The 21182-nt window shown below is 42.0% G+C and overlaps 1 long non-coding RNA gene across 1 annotated transcript; it reads left to right on the top strand.

Moving 5' to 3' along the window:
* Positions 1-595: 595 nt before the first annotated feature.
* Positions 596-15251, top strand: LOC118022101. Its single transcript, XR_004682375.1, has 4 exons — positions 596-1070; positions 10899-10976; positions 12304-12425; positions 14579-15251. It is a non-coding gene; the product is annotated as an uncharacterized LOC118022101 (long non-coding RNA).
* Positions 15252-21182: the final 5931 nt, after the last annotated feature.

Raw genomic sequence — 21182 nt, forward strand, 5'->3', positions numbered from 1 at the left:
TAAATCTCAGAACCTATCACATCTGAAAAATGTTTTTGAGATTGGCTTTGAAATAACTGTCAGTCTACTCTGTTCTGGATATACTTCCAGTAGAAAGACTGCATTTCTTTTTGTTTGAAGGTGAGAATGGTGGGAAAAACTCATTAAAGTCCAAAAGCAACTGGGAGACTTTTTTTCTAGATTCCCAGACTCCTAAAAATAATAACAAAACATCCAGGTGAAGGTAGAGTAGGAGGGTGTCCGAAATGATATGAGACATGGGGAATGCTGGTTATTTGGGTCCTTTCCATAACCCTTCCATCCCCACTCACGTACTCTATTGTCATATGCGTGGGGTGTTGATAAAAGACGCTAGTTAGGTTTTTAGAATAATACCTTTAATTTAGATTGCTATTCTCTTCAATAGGAACGCTCTTCATTCATTCATTTTTATCCATTAATCTTTATTCACTAGTTTATGCTCCATATGTTGGATATACTTCGAAGCATTTTGCCTATTCTATTGACCATAGGCTAGTCTCCTCTCTCCCTTTATCGAAATGCTACTCACCCTAAGGGTCCAAGCCAAATAGCACATCCTCCGTGCAATCCTCCTTTCTTTACCTTCTGGTCCTGATGAATCTTCCTTTTCTCTATCTACAGCACACATGCATTCACTCAAACATATTGAGGGAACACTTCAACAGTGCATTGTGCTGGAGGGAGGGAACACTGTGTGGATGAACACAATCATGGTTCCCGCCTGTCGGATCTTGAATTAGAATGGAGGCCCACCAGCCAGTCAGAAAATTAGGTACAATATGGTATGCTAAACCCTGTGACGTGGGAGGCTGTGGAGCAAGGAACGCGGCCCTGATGGGTAATGATGTTTAAGCCGAGACTTGAAGGATGGGCAAGTAGCCAGGCAACTGGGTGTGCGTAAATGCTCCTGGCAGAGGGAACAGCATGAGCAGCGTGGCATGCTGGGAGAGGAGCACAGGAGCACGGAGTGACTTCGGGAACAGTGCAAACTTCCGGGCCACCCACGGAGGACAAGGAGGGAGGAGAGTGGTGAGAAACAAGGCCCAGAGGTGAGCAGAGGCTCAATCCTGAACGGCCTTTAAAACCAAGTGAGGAATGTGGACTTTCTCTGGAGGGGGAGCTGGGAGATGCTTGAAGCAAGGAGGGGACATGATTTGATTTGTGTTCTGAAAGCTGTCCCCGCCTGTGTTTTGGACAGTTGATTGGGGGCTGAGGCAGTAAAGGTGAAGCTTGTCTTAAATGGAAGTCACCTAATTTTGTGCTCAGTTACACATGGTTTGCTTTCTTTCATGGTCTGTTTGTATCAGCCTTTACCCTTTAGCCTGATGACAAGCACCTGGAGACAAGGCACCACATTCTATCCCTCTGTGTGCACAATGGATAGTAGATGCTCAGTAAATGCAAATGGCGGTCGGATTGGATTTGTATGCTGCTTTCTTTTCTGTTTGCCATTCCGACATTTATGATAGCACAATAGCCCTCCAGTGGCCAATAAACGGAGGGAGACTTTCTGGGTGAGTCTCATGACAGCAATTTCTGAACCTCGACTTACCAAGACAAAATTCATGCTTGCCTTCCTGCTTCCTTAATTCCCAGGAGAGAACAGTTGTGATTTTATGTGCCGTATGTGGTTCCCAATATTAAAAGTCGAAGTGCTTTTGCCAAAAACGCTGGACAAAGTCCTCTTGAAAGAAAGCGGGGCTGCTCAGCTTGGGCAGGAGGAGAGTGCGAGGACTGTTTGAAAGACCACGGAGCCAGAGATCCGTGGTTAATTCTCCTGTACTTCCCTGGAAAAGTGGCTCCCCACCACCACCCACCAGGCACATTCCTCGGTGTCCACCAGGGAACCTGACCCCGTTAGCACGGAGTATTTATGACCCACATTTGCCAGTGATTATAGTCACAGTCAAATGAGTACAACTCTGAATGCAATGGTGTGTGTGTGGGGGGGTGCACACGCGTGCACGTCAGGGGCAGGTTGGCTAAGGAAGAGAGAGTATGCTTGAAGCAAATATAGTGTCTCTTTTAAGTTGTGTCCCCTCATAGCAAATTGGAAATTTTGGTGATAGACTTACTAAAGGATGCGGAGGCAAAGAGTGGAGTAACTGAGAGGAGCGGTTCCCAGGCGAGGACACTGATGGGCAGAGAGTGTTTGTCTTGGGCCACACATTGAGCCAGCATAGCTGCACCTGAAACATAGCCTCTTGGCTCCCAGTTCAGTGGCCTCTCCATGGTGCCCCAGGGCTTTTGCTCCATGTGTTTATTACCTTCATACAGTGCTGGTTTGAAACCGAGCCTCAGGGTTTTTCTCCTTATCTAGACATTCTCTCTTTCCCCCACTTCCTTGCCATCTCCCTGGGCACCTAAAGCTGCTTATCTCCACGGCAGGGGTGCAGGTAATGCTTGCTTTCTGTGGTTGTTCCTCCTGTAGTCGCTTGACCAGGAGCTCAGATCAGGAGCCCAGATTTCAACTGTGGGGAGCCTGGGACATTTGTTTCTTTGCCAACTCTCAAAGCTTGCACTCTGGTTTTCCTGACGACCTCTTCCCCCACTCTCGGTAGCTCCTTGGGTAACCTGTCTTAACTCCCGTCTGTCATTACAGGCTGGTAGCTGTGCTTCCCAATCTTCTTTCATTAATTGGCCACATTCACAAATTTTGCAGTAGCTGTACACATATTGAATGCAATTAGGTCAACTAATTGTTGTTGTTGTTGTTGTTGTTTTAGCTAAGAACATTATTTTAAAACTTTATAGCAAGGCACCTGGGTGGCTCAGTCATTAAGCGTCTGCCTTCTGCTCAGGTCATGATCCCAGGGTCCTGGGATTGAGCCCCGCATCCGGCTCCCCGCTCCGCGGGAAGCCTGCTTCTCCCTCTCCCACTCCCCCTGCTTGTGTTCCCCCTCTCTTGCTGTGTCTTTCTTTGTCAAATAAATAAATAAAATCTTAAAAAAAAACTTTATAGCAGGACTATCAATACATAACCAATATCATTGGCCAATAGAAAAATGAAAACGAATGATGCTATTAAGTTCCAGCTAGACTCACTTGCATGCCGAAGGCTGTAAAGTCGATCCCTGCTCTTTTTTTGTTAAAAAAGGTGATTCGCTAAAATCACAATGAGCTATCACCTCACACCTGTTAGAATGGCTATTACCAAGAAGACAAGAGGTAACAAGTGTTGGCCAGGAGGGGGAGAAAAGGGAACCCTCATGCGCTGTTGGTGGGAATGCAAGCTGGTGCAGCCACTGTGCAAAACTATATGGAGGTTCCTTACAAAATTAACACTAGAGCTGCCCTACAATCCAGCAATTCCACTTCTGGGAAGGTACCCGAAGGAAACAAAGACACCATGTAGAAGAGACATCTGCACCCCCATGTTCACAGCAGCATTATTTACAATAACCAAGACATGGAAACTACCTAAGTGTCCATTGTTGGATGAATGGATAAAGAAGTTGTGGTGTATATATATACATTTAGCCATAAAAAGGAAGAACCCGCTGCCATCTGTGACAACAGGGATGTGCCTTGAGGGCATTACACTAAGTGAAATAAGTCGGACAGATAAAGGCAAGTACTAGAATCTAGAAAAAACACAAAAACAAAAAAATCTTCAAAAAAGCTGAGCTCATAGAAAAAGATCAGATTTGTAGTTACCAGAGGTAGCAGGGTTGGGGGGGGAATTGGAGCAAGGTGGTCAAGAGGTACTTCCGGTTATAAATAAGTACCAGGGATGTAACGTATGACAGGATGACTGTAGCTAACACTGCTTTGTGGTATATTTGTAAGTTGTTAACAGAGTAGATCCTAAGAGTTCCCATCATAAGGAAAAACACATTTTTCTTCTTCTTTTTTTGTATTTTTTATGAGATGATGGAGGTTAACTAAACTCATCGTGGCAATCATTTCACAACATACTAAAGCAAACCATCATGCTGTGTACCTTAAACTTCTGCAGTATTGTATATCTCAATAAAACTGAGGGAAAGGATGATTAGCAAGTGGTAGAGGGGCTGTAAAAGCAGGCTTTTATTTTATTCATTTTTAAAAGATTTTTATTTATTCATCTATTTTAGAAACAGAGAGAGAGCAGGGTGAGGGAGAGAGTGTGAGGGAGAGAATCTCAAGTAGACTCCCTGCTGAGCACGGAGGCTGACATGGGGCTCAATCTCACGACCCTGAGATCATGACCTGAGATTGCGACCTGAGCTGAAACCAAGAGTTGGATGCTTAACTGACTGAGCCACCCAGGCGCCCCAAAGCAGACTTTTAAATGATAAATGATAAAACAATGCCTGGCAAAGTAAATATATAATAAAGGTGAACTCTTGTTATTGTTAGGAGAATGATTTCAAGGGAAAAAGAGAACCACTCCAAGATGTTCCAGAATCCCTTCAGTCACGGTGTCCTGTGGATTGTAAACCTGATGCTAAAGGAATTCAAATCAAGGGAAAGATCTCTGAGGACTGGTATTGTCAGGGAAAGAATTGTCATAACGTCCTTGCATTTCTAGCATGCCATATTTCCCCCTCAGTTTTTGAAATTATATTCCATTTATGGTTTTGGGAAATAAGAGTAGGATTCATCACCAGAAGAAGAAAAATCATAAGAATACTGGCATCTCTATCCTGCTGAATTATTTATTGTTTTTTGCTGAGGAGCAGACTGCGTGCTTCTTGCCCTGCTATAGATGGATTGGATTTGATTCTGTCCCCATGCAGTCTGGTGAGCTTATTCTAATAAGAACAACTTAATATTGCAACTATACAGTAAAGCTTTTGTGTCCCTCTAGGACATTCCACGCTACATGCTCTGAGCTAACCCTGTTCTCCTGATTATTTTGGATGAGGAAACTGAGTTATCTTCCTAGCTTACAGGAGTAATCTTAGAATTGACATTTAAATCCAGTCAGTGTGTGTGTGTGTGTGTGTGTGTGTGTGTGGGTGGGTGGGTGGGTGCCAGACACCATGCTAGGCACCTTCGCATCTGTTATTACAATTAGTCTTCAAAATAATCTTATGAGGTAGGCATTATTACTATAAACTTATTTAAAAAATAAGAAAGCCGAGGAGAGGTTAAGTAACTTGACCAGGGTCACCAAGTAGCAGATATTAGGAAACAAGATGTCCGGCTGATTCCTGACTCACCCGTTTCCAGCGTGCTGTGTCGCTAGAGACTGCATTGGTCGGCAACTATCTGTCTGCCTTTCTTCCGCCCTTCTACTTTTCCTCCTCTTCTCTCTCTCTCACTCTCTCTCTCTTTCTCTTCCCTCCTTTTCTCCTTCCTTCCCCGATCCTTCCCTTCTTCCTGCTCCTGTCTCTCCCTCCCTCCCCTCCCTCCTCTCCTTCCTTCCTTTCTTCCTTCCTTCCCTCCTTCCTTCGCTCCTTCCTTCCTTTCTTCCTTCCTTCCTTCCTTCCTTCCTTTTCTGTAATTTTTTTTGTAGATTACTGTTTCTCAGCTACAGGGTAAAGTAGCAGGGACATCGGATACAATTAATCAAGTTTGTACTGTTGACTATTCAACTAACTGTGGAAAATAGAGAAGAAGTCTGAGTCCTCATTACTGTGCCAGCACGAGGTAGGCACTATACATACACGTTCCAGACCCATTCCAAAGAGCAGTTCTCTGTGCTAGGCATTCTCATGCCCACATTGCAGGCGGGGAAGGGAGTCTTCAAGGGGCTCTGACTTGCCCTCTGGTTGTATAGCTACAGTGCATGGTGGAGTCAGAATCTGAAGACACACCTTTCTGACTCCACATCCAATCTTTTCTTGGTTACATTATTTTTTTCCTAAACACTAGTTTTGGTCAGAATTTGGACTATAAGACAGGCATATTTAAGATTATTTAAGAAGAGGCATGGGGGGGTTGCTTAATGGCAAAAATGAGGCACTTCAAGCGCTGGGATCTGAGCAATTCCTCCCTCATTGGTACCGGATGACCGAAATGATGGAGATGATGTAAAGATCAGGCAGAACATCTCAGCCCCGACTAAGTCCTGCGGGCTGATCAGTGAGAGCCACTGCATCCCGCCTGCCTTGTGCTGGCCGGTTTGGGACTGGGATTTCCTTCACCACTGACCTCCCATCTTCCCTTATGAGGATAAGATGCTGTTTACTTTCCATCCTAAATGATTGTGGTTCTGTGAGCTGTTCAGAAGTCAACATGTTCCAGGCTCCCATCTTAATGTCATGGGGATTAAAACTAAACAAAGCAAGCAAGCATTTGACAATAAATGAGTCTATTGGAAGTGAGTAGTGAGTGCAGAAGGGAGTGTGTGTTTCTTGCTTGTTTATTGACTCTGGTATTTTGGGCAAGTCTTTAAACTTTGGTTTGCCTCTGTTGTGCCCGCCATAAAATGGGAGATGATAGTAGCACGTGTCTCTTAACACTCAGAGGTGGTGAGAGGTTAATTACTTAATGCCTCAAAAATTCTTCAGGCTTCATGGCCAGGACCAGAAATTGGAATGGTTTTCTTTCCAGACCTTATCAAGAATTCTCTCCTGCTCTCTGAGGCTCAAATCCTAGTGGGGAGCGGAAGAAACAAAAAAGGAGGGTGAAAAAGAATTGGAACAGGAGAGGTTCATAGGAAGCTGTGTTCAGGAATGTTTTGCATTCTCTTAGATAAAGTATCCAAAAGAAGATGCTCTTACTCTGCAAACTTCTCTGCTTGAATTACTGCTCTTTGGAGAGAAGTAGAGAAACTGTGTAAATTTTTTGAATGGGAGTGCATCCATGATCTGGGGTGAACAGTGGATTTACGTTTGTAAATCTTTGAGTCTTCAGAGTAGACCCAGGTGCTCCCCATCTCACTGTGCCTCCCTCCCCCCTCATGTCATTTCTGGTGAGGGCTGGGATATAGGCCACACCTGAAGGGCAGAGCACCATCAGCCCACTGGGTAAATGCCTGGATATTATGGAGAGATTTCGACTTTGTTCTGTGGGACAGTTTTTCACTTTCTGACAAGATCAGATCTACAACAGACTCCTGAAGCCAAGGTCCATCTCTGCAGGGCCTCCCATATTGTCCCCAGATTTCTACCCAGCCTGGCAACTGAAGGGTAAGGCAGAAAAGAGAGCTGGATGCATTACCTTCTCTAATCAAAGGGAAAAATATTTTGCTCTGAAGTTTTTGACAGTTTTTCAGAGGGAATCAACAGCACTTTTATCACAGGACCCTATAAAGCCCCAGGTTTATTCCATTTTAATCTCTTTCGCAAAGGACTCCAATCAACCTTTGCTTTATTATAGGATATAAGACAACGCAGCAAAGACACTTAGATACCCTTCCTCACCACGGTTTTGCCAAGGTGTTAAATACCTTCACATTAAGGAAGTTTTGGCAAAATAATTTTATATCTCTGCTATTTATACCATATGAAAATCTGAGTTCTCACATGGCCAGATTTTTCCTTATGACCAAGAGCATTTCTTTTCTGTCCCTCTGTGGGTCCATGGACAGTGCATTAGAGGGTGAATGAGTGAGGTTTATGGGAGTGGTGGCGATGGGGGGATCACATGGCTGACCCAGTATAGTGTTCCTAGGTTCCCATTATATACTGGATATAGAGCTTCTGTCTGGCAGCTACAGAGCAAAAGGTTTTTCTCCCTGGCAGAAGGACAGGTTTATCAAGCTACTTTTTATTTTTTTAAAGTAACATAGAAACCTTTTTCTCCCCCGCCCACCCACACTGAAGCTCTTTTTAAGAATTATTATGTTTCAGGTGTACAACATTATAATTCAGCATCTGTATGCACTACAAAGTATACAAGTCTATAGATACCATCCATCACACTACAATTGACCCCCTTCACCCCTTTGTCCATCCCTCAACTTTGCTACCCGCTGGTAACCACTGATCTGTTCTCCGTATCTATGAATTTGTTTTTGTTTTATTTGTTCATCTATTTTGTTTGGTTTTTAGATTTCACATATGAGTGAAATTGTACAGTATTCGTCTTTCTTCTTCTGACTTATTTCACTTAACATAATATCCTCAAGTTCCATGTATGTTCTCAAAAATGACAAGATCTCATTCTTTTTTATAGCTGAGTAATATTCCACTGTGTGTGTGTCTATATATATATGCCATTATCCATTTATCCATTGATGGACATTTAGATTATGTACAGAAGTTTAGTAGTACGGAAGCTTATTACTGAAACGAATTAAGTTTGATGTACGGAAGCTTATTAGTTGGACATAGTCTCATTTGTTTATTTTTGCTTTTCTTTCCATTGCCTTCGGAGTTGAATCCACAAAAACACTGCTAAGACCAATGTCAAGGAGCTTACCATCTATGTTTTCTTCTAGGAATTTATGGTTTCAGATCTTACAATTAAGTCTTTAATTCATATTGAATTAATTTTTTTAAAGATTTATTTATTTGAGAGAAAGAGAGAGAGTGGGTGGGGGGAGAGGGGCAGAGGGAGAGGTAGAGAGAATCTCAAGCAGACTCCCACTGAGCATGGAGCCCAACACAGGACTCAATCCCATGACCCTAAGATCATGACTTGAGCCTAAATCAGGAGTTGGCCACTTAACTGACCGAGCCACCCAGGCGTCCCTTTATTGAGTTAATTTTTGTGCATGGTTTAGCATAGTGGTTTAGTTTCACTCTTTTGCATATAGCTGACCAGTTTTCCCAACACCATTTGTTGAAATGACTGTCATTTCCTTATTGTATGTTCCTGGCTCCTTTGTTGTACATTAACTGTCCATGTATGTGTGGGTTTATTTCTGGGCTCTCAATTCTATTTCATTGATCGGTGTGTCTGTTTTTGTGCCAGTACCACTGTTTTGATTACTATAGCTTTGTAGGATAGTTTGAAATCATACGCATGGTACTTCTAGCTTTGTTCTTTTTCAAGATTTCTTTGACTATTCAGGATCTTTTGTGGTTCCATACAAATTTTAGAATTATTTGTTCTATTTCTGTGAAATATGCCATTGGACTTTTGATAGGGATTGCATTGCATCTGTAGATTGCTTTGGGTAGTGTGGACATTTTAAAAATATTAATTCTTCCAATCCATGAAGACAGAATATCTTTTCATTCATTTGTGTCTTTCTCAATTTCTTTCATTAGTGTCATAGTTTTCAGTGAATAGGTCTTTCACCATCCTTGGTTAAATTTATTTCTAGGTATTTTATTCTTTTTGATGCAGTTATAATTGAGATTGTTTTCTCAACTTCTCTTTCTGATAGTTTGTTATTGGTGTATAGAAATGCTACAGATTTCTGTATACTGATTTTGTATCCTGTGACTTTACTGAGTTTACTTATTAGTTCTGACAGTTTTTTTTTTTCTTTTTGGTGGAATTTTTAGTGTTTTCTATATATAATATCATGTCAAATGCAAATAGTTACTGTTTTATTTCTTCCCTTTTGATTTGTATACCATTTATTTCTTTTTCTCGCCTAATTGCTATGACTAGGACTTCCAATACTATGTTGAATAAAAGTGGGCATTTTTCTCTTTTTCCCGATCTGAGAGAGAAAGCTGAAAACTTTCCCCCATTGAGTATGATGTTAGCTGGGGGTTGGTCATTTATGGCCTTTATTATGTTGAGGTAAGTTTGCTCTATACCCACTTTTTTGAGAATTTTCATCATAAATAGATGTTGAATTTTACTGAGTGCTTTTTCTTTATCTATTTTGGGGTGATCATATGATTTTTATTTTGTATTTTGTAAATGTGGTGTATCATGTTGGTTGATTTGTGGATATTGAACCATCCTTGAGTCCCTGGAATAAATCCCACTTGATCATGGCCTATGATCCTTTTAATGTATTGTTTAATTTGGTTTGCTAATATTTCATTGAGGATTTTTATGTTAATCAAGGATAGTGGTCTGTAATTTTCTGTTTTTATGTTGTCCTTGTCTGATTTTGGTGTCAGAGTAATACTAGCCTCATAAAATGTGTTTGGGAACATTCCCTCCCCTTCAATTTTTTCTAAGAGTTTGAGAGAATAGGCATTAAATCTACTTTGAATGTTTGAAAGAATTCACCAGTGAAGTTGTCTGGTCCTGGGCCTTTGATTGTTGGGAGATTTTTAATTATTGATTTGATGTTCTTACTAGTAATTGGTCTATTCAGATTTTCTACCTTTCCCTCATTCAGTCTTGGAGTATTGTATGTTTCTAGGAATTTAACCATTTCTTCTAGGTTGTCCAATTTGTTGGCATATAGTTGTTCACAGTAGTCTCTTAGCACCCTTTGCGTTTCTGTGGTATCAGTTGTAACTTCTCTTTCATTTCTAATTTTATTTATTTGAACCTTCTTTCTTTTTTTCTTGGTGAGTCTAGATAAAGGTTTGTCAATTTGGTTATCTTTTCAGAAAATCAGTTCTTTGTTTCATTGAGCCTTTCTATTGTCTTTATAGTCTCTATTTCATTTATTTCTGCTTAATCTTTATTATTTTCTTCCTTCTACTAATGTTGGGCTTTGTTCTTTTTGTCTAGTTCCTTTGGTCATTAAGTTAGATTATTTGAGATTTTTCTTTTCACAGAAACCTTAAAGATCCCCATGGGAAGTCAAAGACTGCCGCTTACAGGATCCACTTAAGGAGAAGTTTCCCCCTTGTCCTAAGCCTTGTGGGTAAATGCTGGCCAAGAGCATCTGCATGCTAAAGTTGCCAGAGAAAGAAGCAGTTGACCTCTGGTGTTTGTTTTGCAACTGACAGAGAACCAGAGGAAACTTTTCTGAAATGTTTGCTTCAGGGTACAGTGATGAAACTACTGTTGGCTTCTCTTAGAAAATCTGTTATATCTGACAGCAGAAAATAGCCCCTTTTGATTATAAAAAAATGAAGGAAGACTTTTATAATGTCAATAATAGGCAAAGCAATAACTTTATGCTTTTCTCTTTGCAGGTAGTGACAGGTACCCTGGCAGGAATGGCAAAGCCCATCCTGACTCTCAAACAAACCAGACTTCTCCCCCACAGCTGGGTAAGGAGTGAACATGGGTGAGGCCGAGAACAGCTTGGACGGTAGACATCATACACCAAATAGGGCTTTAATGCCAAATAGGCTCAATACATTTCTTTCTTAGAAGTGATTTCATTAGAAGAGGACATGTTATGGTGAGATAGGAAATAAGCATTTTAATGGAAACTAAAGATAAGGTCAAAGTAAATCACCAAGAACGATTGAGGAATAGTGAAAAAGGAGCAAAATTACAGTGGTTATCACTTTATGAATTTAAGTCCTTTCTTTTTTTAAGGATTTTATGTATTTATTTATTTGAGAGAGAGCAAAAGAGTGAGAGAGAAAGAGAGCATGAGCAGGGAGGGGGCAGAGGGAGAAGGAGAAGCAGACTCTCCACTGAGCAGGGAGCCCAATATGCGTCTCGATCCCAGGACCCTGGGCTCATGACCTGAGCCAAAGGCAGACACTTAACAGACTGAGCCACCCAGGCACCCCGAATTTAAGTCGTTTTAAAAGATCGTATGTCTTAGTGTGGCTACACTGCAGAAGCTTTACTAATAGATGAAAAGCAGGACTCTTGAGTGGACGTGTATGTTAATATTTTCATGGCAGCTGAGACGTGCTTAAAGAAGGTCTGTTCAGATTGTGAGGTAGCAACAGGAATCCCCACTCACTTGGTGGCACATACCCTAATTGCTGGCAATATATCAAGGAGAAAATAAATTGCTTCTTTAATTCCAAACCCAAACTGATAGAGGACAACGTCACAGACCTAGAACTTGAATGTATTGTCCTGCTGAAGACCAATTATAGGACATCTAGAATTAGAGTAATAAAGAACTTGGGCACTTCTCAAGGCTGCAGTTAGGACCCTGTCTCTAACCTGTGGATACAAGTGCCTGGCCTTGCTCTGCAGAGCTGTCACAGCCTGGGTAGGTTTATTTTGTGGGGTGAGCAGAGGTAGCCATGCCTCACTGGAAATGCTTCTTAAGTTGGTGTGTAGTGTAAGCGTTGAGTATTCCCATCAAGAAAGGAAAGATGAAATAATTAGAAATGGGGCATTTTCCCAAATGCTTCCAGGGAGCTTTGCTGTTTTCACCTGGGGACATAGGTTAATGCAGTTTTCCAACCAGCTGCACAGCTCAACCCAAACCCTGGCCTTTTAAGTACTCAGTGCTCACAAAGACAATAGATATTGGCACCTAGGGAAATACTTCGAGGTAATAGACCTCATTTAGGAAAAAAAAATTAAGAGAACATCTAACTATCTCTGAAGTGTTGATATGGAAATCCCAGCGTAATGTTATAATACCCTTTTTTTTCCTTTCCCTGATTCCTATTTGGACAGGCTCCAATGCCATGCAGCGAGAGTACAGTCCTACTTTATCTTCAGTAGAGACTTCAGGAGCCCAGAAGACAAATAGTCCCTACTGAGGGGGTCATGTATTTTGGGCGGCCCTCTGGATTGAGGTCAGTTGTTACGAAGGAGACCAGAAAGACAGAGGGGGCTGCTTTGCTTTTTGAAAGTAAAGCTAATGACTCCCTTGCATTGTGTCGTGTGTGTGGTTATGTGATCTTCTTTCTGAGGCTATGTGTATGCATTTGTGATTTTATGCATATCTCCTTAACTTAGGGAAATAGCAAATGCAACTTGAGCTAGGAAGTCCTCCAATCTTGGGTTCTGTTTCTAGCTCTTTTTGACTTTATAGAATGACCTTTTTACTGGACATTGACACATGCTGTTTGCTGGCTGTTCCAGTACGTTATGGGTAAAGCTAATAAAGTATAATCACAACGTCCTAAAAATGTCAAGTTGCTGCCCCTTGGGCCTCTCATAACTATTCTCATCTGCAAAATGGAGCTGGTAACTCTGCACCCTGCCTTCCCTGCACAGATGTTGGGAAGCTAGGCTAAAGAACATCTGTAAAGCAGTTTTAGATTTTGGAACATGGGAGTAATAAATGACCATAACAGCTATTTATCATGCAGGAGGAGATGACGATATATTCTATATTTCAAGCTCCACTTCTCTCATCTACTTGAAAATAGTTTTGCATGATTGAAGCCATTAGTTAAGAAGGAGTAAGTGTAGGCAATGCAAACTAAGGCAGGGGATTATGACCTAAAAAAATGCCATTGGAGGTGAAAAGTAACTCTGAAAGGATGTGGAAGTACATATTCATGAGCTGAAACGATCAGTGTAGCTTTAAAAATGAAAAGAGTGCTATTGAGTTTGATGCAGGATAAGTGAGGAATGGCAGGTGCCAAGATTCTGGGACTCGTCTTGGCAGTGACCCAAGGCATAACTGGGGTCTGCTGTGGTATCTTTACTACGTCAGGGATGACTTAGCCAGGAAGGTCTTAAGAAGAAGAAGATTGTGTCCTGAGTAAATATCACAGAACTCAACAAAGGTTAAATCCTAGAGGATCATGGAAAATATCGGTATTGACCAACTGGCTAATATTTTGATTAAACACTTCTTCTTTTGGCGTCCATCCAAGAAGAGGCAAAACAATTATTTTCACACAAGTCGGTAACCTTTGGGGAGAGAGAGGTCTTGCTAAAAATGGTAAAGTCCGTTGTTTTATCTCTCTGGGCTTCATGGTCTTGTGTGTGCGGTCCTCAAATATATGCCAAGTACAAATGTTTATATCAAATGTACCCAACTCAGTGCCTTGTTGCTTCCAAGACGCTGAGGTGAAAATGGTGTCTGTCCTCAAGGAGCTTGCAATTTAGTAGGTGATTTAAGACTTTCATAATCTATTGACCTCTCTAATTAAATTAATATTGTCTCCTGCCCCTTTCCTCCAACCCCACTGACTTGATCAGAAGGTCCAATATCATCCTCTCCAGCATCCCTCCCTTGTACCCCGAACCTTTTAAAACTCCTCCAAGGAGGCCCTTCTGACACCAGCTGCAAACAGCTGGGGATCCTGTGTCTGTGCCTTGGCTGCCACGGTCCCTGCCCCTGCCATAGCTCCTCGCTGCCACAAGGTGCCGCTGTTGAAGGCCACTGTGGCTTTTTTCCGGAGGGTAAATTCTAGCTGATTCCACTTCTTTTTTTTTTTTTTAAGATTTTATTTATTTATTTATTTGAGAGAGAATGAGAGAGAGAGAGAGAGCGTGAGAGGGGGGAGGGTCAGAGGGAGAAGCAGACTCCCTGCCGAGCAGGGAGCCCGATGCGGGACTCGATCCCGGGACTCCAGGATCATGACCTGAGCCGAAGGCAGTCGCTTAACCAACTGAGCCACCCAGGCACCCGCTGATTCCACTTCTTAAGAGTTAACGTCTTGTGGCCTTTTCTTCTCACTAGGTTCCTAGATGACAGGCCGTAGTGCCCAGTCCTTGGGCGGGGGCGGGTGGTGGTGGTGATTCACACAGCCCTCTCTCTACCTCTGAGGAGCTCTGCCGGGAAGTCCAAGAGTCAGCTCCTTTTTCCAATCCTGAGAACCTACTCCAGAGGTTGGTCAATTTTCCTTTCAACCCCAGAAACACCAGGGGTTCTTAGCAGTTCCTCCATTCACTCGCTACCTCCCTTTAAGAAACTCCTTGCCTCTAAGATGTTTCTAGACCTCAAATGATTGCTTTTGGTCACTTATGGGAAATGTCTTTTCTATCTCAGGATGAGCCATCTTGCGAAGAATGGACAGAAATAAGCCCCAGCTCCCCTCTTGCTAAAGCAGTGAAAAAGGAAAACATCGGTGTATCTTCAATAGGACACTCCACTACACATATAAAGAAATAATTAAAACTAGGCAGAATGCTGTAACTGATAAGAGAATTACAAAGAAATAATGATGGAGAATTAAAAAGAACACAGATCAAGCTACATTGGCGTCAACCTGGAGTAATCTGGGAAGACCAGATGGGGGGAGGGCAACATTTGTGTTGGTCCTTGACTTGCAATAGGATCTCGACAGGTGAATGTAGTAGGGAATGGTGTTGCAAACAGAGAGGGTAGAATAAGCCAACCCACAGAAGTAGAGGAAAACGATGTCCTAGTTGATAGCCAATGGTGGGGAGGTAGCGGTGGTGACAGGGAGCTTTGTGTGCTGCAGTGTGGGGGGGCCACCAGGGGAGACATGGGGAATTGAAGCCTGGGGCTCAGAATACCCCACTAAAGAATACAAACCTGAAAAAGACCAGCACTCTGTTTTCCTTTCCCATTGCCGTATCTCTTCTTGGACAGCTCAAGTCACTTGTCAATCAACGAATAAACAAAGAAACTAGAAGAGTCAAAAATAAAATTGAAATTAAGTTGTCTTGATGTAGCCAATCTTACATTTTTATGAAAAACAACAACCAAACTCCCAAAGAAAAAAGTTGAACATGTAGCTTTAGGTAAGGTGAAATAGAATGTTTGGGGAATTTCAATAAGCCACTGAATTAATAAGTCTACTTTTCTCTATTTTCAAACCATTTTTGAGTTGTGTAAACAGTCAATACTTCACTGCTATGTCCTTGAACTGAGTCCTTTTTGTTTTCAGAAAGAGGCATTTAGAAGAAAATGACACAGAAATTTCTTCCTTAAACCACCTTGTTGAAGTTTCTCCAGGGACCAAAGTAGATGACTTGTAAATTCCTTTACTCTTAAAATAAAAGGCATTTTTATAAAAGAAAAGGTGATGGGTACAGCAACACCGACTCAGGAGGGAAAATAGTCGCAGGGAAGATGTCATTTATTCTCTTCTTCATGGGGCAAAACCATCTTGCATTCAAAAGCCTCCTAAGAGGAAGATGGCGTTTATAGGTTAAAAACAAAAACCCTCTTACAACATTTTTTAAGACTCGTAGGAATCAAGAATTTCACAGGGAGAATGGTACCATCTTATACTGTACAGGTCTGTAAACTGTTTTCAGCGTCCTTTTCCACCCCAGCTTCTCATTTGTCCCTCGCTGAAGTCTCATGGAAAGAGGCCCGGCGTGGATTCTCAACTATACAGTTGACAAAGCCAAGGCCTGGAGTGGTAACAGACCGAACCAGTGTTATCACTGGGTGGAGTGGGAAGGCAGATTTGGAGATGGGTTCTCTGCAAGCTCACCTAAGCACACTCTTTCCTCTACTCCCTGCTGACTGTCGCTTACTGGATGGAAAAATGCCTTGAGGGTGGCGATTGTGTCTTAATTATCTTCTGATCCTTCCGCAGTGCCTTCCACACAATAGGTGTTCAATAAATGTTAATTAAATAAACGCTGTGAACCCCAAAGTCTAAATGACTCTAAGTTAGATTTTCAAAGCTTTCTGGGCCCTCACACATTTTTATTAAAAAAAAAAAAAAAGAGAAGAAAAACCTTTGCTTCCTTAATCTGGCAATTAAGAAAGAAACGATTAGTTCATTTCATTCCCTAGGATATTTGGAAACAAAAAATTGAGAGCTATAAGGAGGATGAAGTTTTCCCTCAGAATAAACAGCAAAAATGAATGGCTCTAGAATACAATTTGGTCTCTTGTTGACACACGTCTGTTCCTCCTAGCTCGTGGGTTTGAAAATGACCTTTCTTAGCAAGAGCTGGACATGAATAGCCTTCTTTTTTCCAACCAGTTCCTCTATTTCCTGAAGTCAGTTGCCATGTGTCCTTTGACAAATGAGTTGCAGGAGTGTGCACTTTCCCTTGAAGAACATTTTCTCCTGTAGTTTTCACTCTCGTCCATATGACCAATTTTTCGTCTTTGCCAAGTTGGGTGTAAATAAAACTCATGCCCTCAATAATTGTGAAATGGACAGTTTTTGGCGGGTTATATTTTTCTTTGAGTGGTTATGGGGAAGGGGAGGGGGGATGTGGTGGGCAAAGAGCTTGTCGTGGGGGATGAGCTAAGTTATGTGTGCATGGCAGGATACCAGGACACTGGGCTTGCGGTAGAAACAGTGATGGGCGTTGTAAGGCTGTACCTGCTGGAGGCTCTAATTAGCATTAGTCTTGTACAGCTGTCCTGGACATACGTCTACGGCTGTAGCCTTAAACTAAGCATCACTGAGGTTTCTACAATTTCTGTACTTATTCATTATCTTTTATTTTAAAATTTATTTTTAACAGGGCAAAGTAATAAAGTTAATAAGCCAATAGCAAAAACTGTTTAAGAAAAAAAAGAGAAGAAACACAAATGACCAATATTAGGATTCAAATCTGAGGCATTCTCTACAGAGCTTGTGGATGTTAAGAAGGATTTTGTGAAATACATAGGTCAAAAAATCTGACTACAGAGATAAAAATGCACAATGTTTTGGGGGAGGGGCCGGGGAAATAGGGGATGGGGATTAAAGAGTACACTTATCATGATGAAATAAAATGATTTAAAAAAGCACAATGATTAAAAAACTGTTTTTATAAACTAACACAGGCTTATAAAAACTATAAGCAACTAAATAGAACCAATAATTCATTTTATTTTTAATAGAGTTTATCATGCACATTATAGGAAATTTTGAAAAAGCAGAAGAAAATATGTATGCCAACCTCTCTACCCAAAACAATTTGAAAACACTTTTTGTCTCATTTTTCTTAGGTGAAGATATTAAAGAGTTTCATACAAGGTTGTTATCATGCTGTGTAAATAATTTAGTTAATTGTGATTAGATGCCTGCATCTGGAAATAGAGTCCCAAACAACGTAAAGTTCTTGTTCTCCCTGTTCCCAGTGCATAAATCTGGTTGCCTCTTTCAGAATAGATAGATAGGGAGGAAATTCTGGGCTCACAGGGTATGTGTTAAAGGAGAGGCAAATTTAAGCTAGGGTGCGGGGAGGAAAATTTTCTTATTCACCCACCTACCCTCTGTTTAGTTTATAATTATTTTGCTTGTTTGTGGTTTCCTGCAATCACAATGCAATGAACTCCTAAGGAGAGACCTGGGTGCATAACCCGGAGCACTTGTTGGAGGCAGTGTTGACTAGGATGGGAGGAGTCCTGGGCCTGCAGAGCTGAACTAGAGTCAGTTCACCTCAGAATCTCTGTGTGCCCTGGAGAGCCCCTCAGAAGCACAGTTGAGATGAGAGGCACTTGGGCAGCCCCGGCTGGGAAGGTTTGATTTGATTTTAAGTGTCTGACCTTGGGAACTCTTACCCATAGAGAAGCCCAGACAGAACTCCTTCTGCTACTTTGGTTTGAGCAGACACAGTTGATTCCTTCAACTGCCTGGCACCATAATCAACCAAGGGCTTATTCTCCTGGTTCCTGTTCTTATAGAACTTACACTCTGGTGGGGAAGCCATATCTGAAATAATCACAAACAAATAAATGTATTTCTCTAAGGTGTTATACAGTTTAGCTGTTAGGGAAGAAACGTTTCCTGTACTTACAGGGTGATCTGAAAACATATAATAAGGAAAATCATTAGCCTGGGGTGGAGAGGGCTGGAAAGTTTGCCCCAATGAAGTTACCACTGAGCTGTGTTCTGAAAAATGGGGAGGAATTAGTAGGTAAAGGTGGTGTGGGAAGGAGAGTGTGGAGATGTTTCTGATAAATGGAGTGGCAGGTGTGCAGGCCAAAGCACAGAGAAGCAGGTCATTACCTCTGCTGGTCACCCAGGCATGGTTGGCATCCTTAGTGGGCAGAGTGTGGGCCAGACCAACTTATCTCAGTTTTAGCATTGGAAATCCCATATACAGGGAACTCCTCAGTCCCATACAAACTCAGAGAGTTTGTTGGTAACCCTGAAAGTATCCTCTGCCCCTAAAATGAAGAAAACTTCTGAGTGTCAAACGTTGTTGGGTTCAGCCTTGTCCTGCTGTCTGCGGGCCTTTATTAGGCTATCAGTACTTTTGGAAAAAGGCAATGTAGTTAGTCACTCACTTTTTGGTATAAATTGGCTTATTTAAAGTCTAAATTCTTTACCAGTTATTCTCTGGCCAGTGAAGTTACTGTGAGACCTGGAAGGGAATGGAAACACAAGAAGATGTTTTTAACATCCAGAGGAAAAAATAAGGGAGTGATGAAGACTTGCTTGGCCTACATCATGATTTTGCCTGTGACTAGGTTACCTTAGATCTACATTCACTGTGCCTTGACTTTTATCTATGAAATGGGAGTAGCAGTAACCCTTGTTCAGGTAAGGAGTCCCAAAGATGGTGGGCCCGTGGCATCCTTGGTTAATGCCATCTGATGGCAAGGATCTTTGTCTTCTGTTCTCAGCTTCAGGGAAACCTTCTTCTCAAAGTTCTCTTGGTATCCATTTGTGAGAAGCAAGTCACACAGAGAATATAAGGGTCTTCCTGCATTTTCAGGAACCTGTGGACCAATCTTACATTAAGCTTCAAAGAGGGCCGATATGTGTATAGGACTCATGAAGCACTTTCACATGTATTATTGTCTTAGAACTATACAAAAAATCAAGGAGAACTAACAATCACCAGTATCTGTGTCTCACTTACTCTGTGACAAGTTCTATCCCGACTGCTTTAATTGAACCATGCCGTTTAATCCTCACAATAATCCGATGGGGCAGGTATTACTACCACTCATCTTACATATGAGAAAGTGAAGGCTGGAAAGCTTGAGTGACTCATCCAAGGTCATCTAACTATTACATGCTGCAGTCAGGAGTTGAATCAGACACGGTGGTGCTGGAAGCAGCTACAGCTGAGAAGAGAGCACTGTTAGCACTCTCATTTTATAGTGGAAGAACCTGAGGCTCAATGTCCTTGGGGCCTATGGAAACACTTGGTGTTATAAAGGGGCCAGACCTCAAGAAACTCAGGGTCCCTACATTAGAAGGGAACTCGGGGACAGCTCCCCCCTCACCCCCTGCCTTTTGTTCAGGATGACATATGCCTTTTGTTTTATATAAAGCAGCCAGCTGCCAGGGTAGGGAAAATCAACCCAAGTTTCATTGGAAGAGGAAGTGAGAAGGGAAGTCTTGGAAATAGGAGAAAAGAGAGCAATTCCTACATTTGCAGTTGGGACCTCATAGACCAAAGAGAGGGTAGGCAAATTAAGGTTGGCCCATGGCTGTAGAGCAGAGAGGATGTGGCCTGGGATGGGGGCAGTGGACCTGAGGAGAAGCACTGAGGTGGGAAATAAAATCAATAGTTTCATCCTGTGTCTTCAGTTTAGTTTGTGTGGACATAGCTCCCCTTCCTCCCCTTGGTTGATCAGTGGATGAGGGAAAGACCTTGGTAGAGCACTGAGTTAGAAGGGAACTTGATTCTGGAACTTTGGAGTCCAGAAGCACATCAGAGTGACCCTATTCCTGAGTTTGGCAGGAATTTAACCTGCAAATCTGGCAGGTCAGTTGCAGGTAATCCCCAACCCTCTCCTATGAAATCTCTTTGGAAATTCACTGTCCAGGCCATGGCTTCTTTGTCACAAGAAAACTCTCTTGCTCTTTTTAGTCTGAACATTTGGTGGCTGCTTAGATTTGACAATCCTTGATATTATCCTACCTGAATTTAATTAAGGAGAGAAACCTTGAGGAAAAAAAAAGGATAAGTTGTTTGGACATGAATTCTGTAATATACTGGGTATAATTTGGAGACTAGCTACTGTTGTGAATTGTCCAGACCATTAACATGGAAAATCAAGAGTTGGGTGTATAGTCACTTAGAGAGTCCTGGTGAATAAATATTTGGTTCACTTTCTGTAGCTATGTTCTGGTTTCTGACTTCCATTAATGAAAGATACGTGAGCGAATGAATGGCTAACCTCTGCTCAGTTTGGTCACTTGTAGACTGGATTGTATAGCACTGTTTTCAGGTGAAGCCAATCCCTCTGTCCCCGTGGAGTTAACTGATTTGTCCAAAGTAAACTCTCAGAAGCATAATAAAAGGCTGTGTTCCAGGTTTACAGACTCTAGGTCCTAAGGACTTTAGAGAGCATTTGATTGCCGCCAGGAGACACCTACTAAGAGTTCCCCAAGTGTTCTCTAGGAAGAAATGCCTCATCATTTAAGGAGATGCCCCATTAGACCCTTTTGCCCTTTGCTCTTTTCATTTGTGTTTCTTTTCTTTTCTTCCCTTTCCAAAAAGAAGCTAAGTGAAGTTTTTTTTGCATTCCTCCTTGGTGTTGCGTACCTGCATGCTTGTGGGGAAGAAGGCGAGAGAGGCAGGGGGAGCCTAAGTGGAAACAAATGTGAAGGTGACCGTTGGCTGGTGCCGTGGAATGAAATTCCAGGAGGCAGACAGGCGGCCCGTCCAGGGACAGTGGAATCCGTTGAGAACAGGCATTAGCTCTGACATTTGGATAAAGGATTGTCAGGATTTGCTTTCCTATTTTTCACCCCTCTGCCAGAATT

This window comes from Mirounga leonina, unplaced genomic scaffold (assembly GCF_011800145.1).
Source record: "Mirounga leonina isolate KUSES-001 unplaced genomic scaffold, KU_Mleo_1.0 Mir_176, whole genome shotgun sequence".
In the NCBI taxonomy this organism is placed as follows: Eukaryota; Metazoa; Chordata; class Mammalia; order Carnivora; family Phocidae; genus Mirounga; species Mirounga leonina.